Genomic DNA, 5818 nt, shown 5'->3' with positions numbered 1-5818 from the left:
ACCATGTTTTGTAACCGAGTTATCGGCAACTGGCAAGAGCCATATGGTTGTCGCTTTATTGTATGCAATGCAATCGCCCTGTAATGCTTTACTTTATCACTAAGAGGTAGCGATAGTCATAGAAGCATAAGATTGGCGAGACGACAACGATGCTACAATGGAGATCAAGGTGTCGGGCCGGTGACAATGGTGATCATGACGGTGCTTCGAAGATGGAGATCGCAAGCACAAGATAATGATGGCCATATCATATCACTTATATTGATTGCATGTGATGTTTATCTTTTATGCATCTTATCTTGCCTTGATTGATGGTAGCATTTTAAGATGATCTCTTGCTAATTATCAAGAAGTGTTCTCCCTGAGTATGCATCGTTGCGAAAGTTCTTCGTGCTGAGACACCACGTGATGATCGGGTGTGATAGGCTCTACGTTCAAATACAACGGGTGCAAAACAGTTGCACATGCGGAATACTCAGGTTATACTTGACGAGCCAAGCATATACAGATATGGCCTCGGAACACGGAGACCGAAAGGTCGAGCGTGAATCATATAGTAGATATGATCAACATAGTGATGTTCACCAATGAAGCTACTCCATCTCACATGATGATCGGACATGGTTTAGTTGATTTGGATCACGTGATCACTTAGAGGATTAAAGGGATGTCTATCTAAGTGGGAGCTCTTTAGTAATATGATTAATTGAACTTAAATTTATCATCAACTTAGTACCTGATAGTATCTTGCTTCTTTATGTTTGATTGTAGATAGATGGCCCGTGCTGTTGTTCCATTGAATTTTAATGCGTTCCTTGAGAAAGCAAAGTTGAAAGATGATGGTAGCAATTACACGGACTGGGTCCGTAACTTGAGGATTATCCTCATTGCTGCACAGAAGAATTATGTCCTGGAAGCACCACTGGGTGCCAGGCCTGCTGCTGGAGCAACACCAGATGTTATGAACGTCTGGCAGAGCAAAGCTGATGACTACTCGATAGTTCAGTGTGCCATGCTTTACGGCTTTGAATCGGGACTTCAATGACGTTTTGAATGTCATGGAGCATATGAGATGTTCCAGGAGTTGAAGTTAATATTTCAAGCAAATGCCCGGATTGAGAGATATGAAGTCTCCAATAAGTTCTATAGCTGCAAGATGGAGGAGAACAGTTCTGTCAATGAGCATATACTTAAAATGTCTGGGTATAATAATAATTTGATTCAATTGGGAGTTAATCTTCCAGATGATTGCGTCATTGACAGAATTCTCCAATCACTTCCACCTAGCTACAAGAGCTTTGTGATGAACTATAATATGCAAGCGATGAATAAGACAATTCCCGAGCTCTTCGGAATGCTGAAAGTTGCGGAGGTAGAAATCAAGAAGGAGCATGAAGTGTTGATGGTCAACAAGACCACTAGTTTCAAGAAAAAGGGCAAAGGGAAGAAGAAGGGGAACTTCAAAAAGAACATCAAGCAAGTTGCTGCTCAGGAGAAGAAACCCAAATCTGGACCTAAGCCTGAAACTGAGTGCTTCTACTGCAAGCAGACTGGTCACTGGAAGCGGAACTGCCCCAAGTATTTGGCGGATAAGAAGGATGGCAAGGTGAACAAAGGTATATATGATATACATGTTATTGATGTGTACCTTACTAATGCTCGCAGTAGCACCTGGGTATTTGATACTGGTTCTGTTGCTATTATTTGCAACTCGAAACAGGGACTACGGATTAAGCAAAGATTGGCTAAGGACAAGGTGACGATGCGCGTGGGAAATGGTTCCAAAGTCAATGTGATCGCGGTCGGCACACTACCTCTACATCTACCTTCGGGATTAGTATTAGACCTAAATAATTGTTATTTGGTGCTAGCGTTGTGCATGAACATTATATCTGGATCTTGTTTGATGCGAGACGGTTATTCATTTAAATCAGAGAATAATGGTTGTTCTATTTATATGAGTAATATCTTTTATGGTCATGCACCCTTGAAGAGTGGTCTATTCTTATTAAATCTCGATAGTAGTAACACACATATTCATAATGTTGAAGCCAAAAGATGCAGAGTTGATAATGATAGTGTAACTTATTTGTGTTACTGCCGTTTAGGTCATATCGGTGTAAAGCGCATGAAGAAACTCCATATTAATGGACTTTTGGAACCACTTGATTATGAATCACTTGGTACTTGCGAACCGTGCCTTATGGGCAAGATGACCAAAACACCGTTCTCCGGTACTATGGAGAGAGCAACAGATTTGTTGGAAATCATACATACAGATGTATGTGGTCCGATGAATGTTGAGGCTCGTGGCGGATATTGTTATTTTCTCACCTTCACAGATGACTTAAGCAGATATGGGTATATCTACTTAATGAAACATAAGTCTGAATCATTTGAAAAGATCAAAGAATTTCAGAGTGAAGTTGAAAATTGTCAGGACCCCGACTCGATGTCACATCGATCTAGCTGGTAACACCTCATATCACTTTGCGGCCTCACGCACGGTATCCCCACGGGTGTCGTCTTACCTTTTCCCGGGACCGTTTGCGCCTTTTGGCTCACGTATATGATAGTGTCGCTAGCATCCATATGATAAAGAGCCCGGGCTGACATGACTAGTCGTAAACCCAAAGTGGCACAGACTTACAGGGACAGGCATCCATGACCCAGCTTCGAACGTGTCGGTCATCAGCAAGTGGGTCCGGGCTGTAGCACTGGGCTAGCAGGACTCCGGTAAACCGGGCTGTAGCGGGCTAACAGGACTCCGGTACTCAAAGCGTGACATTTCCCCGAAGGGACAGACACATGAACGAAGAAGGACACATGCCGGCCAGCCTAAGTGTTCCAGAGCAGTAGCAAGCTACCATGGCTCAGCGGTAACACTAGGAGACATTTCCCGGTAAGAGAGGCTACTAAAGATAAACAACTAGATAGTCAGATCCCACACATACCAAGCATTTCAATCATACACACAATATGCTCGATATGTGCAAATACAACGAAGCATCACAACATGACTCTATGACACAAGTACTTTATTTAAGGCTCAGTGAGCCATACATAACATACACAAAGGTACGGGTCTCACGACCCCACATACAAGTCATACAGTCATACAAACCAGCAGCGGAAGTAACTTGTCTGAGTACAGATAACTAGTAAAATAAAAGAGGCTTGGAAAGCCTAGCTATACTACGTGGTCCTTCACAAGCTCAGGGTCACCACCTGGGTCTTTAGCCTACTCGTTGATGTCAACGTCTACATAGAACCCATCAGAAGGGGTTGCAGCGTCTTCTGTAAAAATGTAGATTATAGCAACATGAGTACAAAGGTACTCAGCAAGACTTACATCAGATCCTACATACATGCATAGTATCAAGAAGGGTTGGTGGAGTTATTGCAGCAAGCCAGCTTTGACTCTTGGCTAGGCTATCCTACGATACTCCAACTGAAATGGTTTTGCGCACACGAGTCCACTACTCACCACTTCAATACACTACCGAGGATCCACCTCCGTCTTCCTACGGAAGAGCCATCCTCGGCACTCACACTTATCTTGAGGCTTTTAGTAGTTTCCATTTACTTGTCTATGAACTATATAGGTAACCAAGTAGTCCTTTACCGCGGACGCGGCTATTCGAATAGATCATGTTAACCCTGCAGGGGTGTACTTCTTCATACATGTTTCCACCACTTAGTGTCTGCACACGACATGTGCTCGGCATACTTCAAGCGAAAACCGACGTGGGTGTAGACCACGACCTACCTAAACACTTAAGCCTCTAGTCCAGGTTTATCGCCTATTCAGGTTCCATCCGCAGGGAGTCCGGCCGAGGTTTCCCATACGGCCCCGAACGATGTGAACAGGGTTCCCGAGATACCTAACGGGTATTCGGTACACCGTGCCACGTACCTACCGCATCACAGCCCACCCCTACGGTCAGCGCTGTCCACGGCCTCCAGTAGGCTACAAACACCAGAAACTACTTGCAACTCCTGGACAGAGAGCTAGGGTGAATAAGAAGTCGAGCGGGGTCATATTTCAGGGCCCAATGCATGGTAGTAGTTGTATCTTAAATCACATATACAGATCTCAGTGCTTAAGGTCGGCTTCAATGAAACAACCCACCATGTACTCCTACATGGCCTCTCATCGATACCTTTACCAAATCGTGTTCACCACACCACTCTTATTACCGACATAATCATTTCACTCTAGCCCATCACCCAGATGAACCAGACCTGACACGACTCTAAGCATAGCAGGCATAGCAAGGTAGGAACAACACATACATAGGGCTCAATCAACTCCTACACATGCTAGTGGGTTTCATCTAGTTACTGTGGCAATGACAGGTCATGCAGAGGAAATGGGTTCAACTACCGTAGCACACAGCAGTTTGAATCGCGTTGTCTTAATGCAGTAAAAGAGAGCAGGAGCGAGAACATGGGATTGTATCGATATGATCAAATGGTTGGTTGCTTGCCTGATGGTTCGATGCACTCATAAGGTTCTTCGTTAGGGTAATCACGGTACTCCTCGGGGGCAGAACCTGTCGCAAAGGACACCGATACACAACCATCACCAAACAATGTGCAACAATATGATGCATGCATGAAACATGGCAATATGAGTGTGTTGGGCTAATGCAACTAAAACCAGAAGGGTTTGAACAAATTTGAATCAAAGATTCAAATTTCAAACTCAAACATGGCCTCTTTAAGTGCTTTTCCTTGTTCTGCTTAAAACATCAATTTAACTTGTTTGATCATGCATGAAAATAGTACAGATGGATAGATTGGATTTTTCTGATCATTTTTCATATATAATTTGTCCAATTTGGAGTTACAGAATAAAAGTTATGAATTTTTGAAGTTTAAATAATATTCTGGAATTTCCTGATTTAATTTAAATCCAGAAAATCAATTATTGCGTCAGCCTGACGTCAGTGTGACGTCAGCAGGTCAACGGAACAGGTCTGGGTCAAACCTGACAGTGGGTCCCGCATGTCAGGGTGATTATTTTAATTGAGATTTAATTAAAACTAATCCTGTGTAATTAGCAGGGCTGGGCCCCACCTGTCATTGACTCAGGGGAGTCAACCAGGGCCCACCCGTGGTCAAAGTCAAAGTCGGCTGCCGGCGTTTAGCCGCCGGCGAGCTCGACGCGGCGGCGGGAGTGGTTTTGGCCATTTCGCCACCAAATGGGTCGCGGAGACCACCGGAGTGGAGCTGAGGACAAACCGCAGCTCTTGGCGGAGTCCGTTGGGGTCGGGGTGGCCGGAGTTGGCGCCGGCGATGACTTTGGCAGCCACCGGGGTTCGGTCGAGGATGAACTTGGTGCTAGAGGGGTCGGTGAGGCTCGTGGAGTGGCTAGCTAGGTGCTGTGGGACTCGGTGAGCAAGATGGACACCATCTTGTGGCCGGAGTGTGGCCGGAAGCACGTCGGCGACGAGGTCCGCGACGGTGCGGGCGTGTGATCCTCGTGCGGTGGCTACACAGCTCGGGAATGAGAGGGAGAGGGTCGGAGGAGTAGCTAGGCTCACAGCGCTCCCGTAGAGGCCACCGGCGGGGTCGGGGACGAGCTGAGGCAGCGACGGCGTTGAAAGGGATCTCCGGCGACGGCGAGCTCGGGCGAGGTCGGTGCGGCGGCTTCGAGGCACACGAGCGCTCGGGGCTCGGCTAGCTCAAAGGAGTAGAGGACGGCGGAGCTTCTGGACAGGGTGGCGCGGCGTGGAGACGACGGGGAGCACGGCTACGACGGTGGTGCGGCGACGGTGGCGTCGGCCATGGCTGGGGCGTGCGAGGGGGAGGA

Source organism: Triticum aestivum, chromosome 6A (genome assembly GCF_018294505.1).
Source record: "Triticum aestivum cultivar Chinese Spring chromosome 6A, IWGSC CS RefSeq v2.1, whole genome shotgun sequence".
In the NCBI taxonomy this organism is placed as follows: domain Eukaryota; kingdom Viridiplantae; phylum Streptophyta; class Magnoliopsida; order Poales; family Poaceae; genus Triticum; species Triticum aestivum.
The sequence above is the reverse complement of the archived record's forward strand: the minus strand, read 5'-3'. Positions refer to the sequence as shown.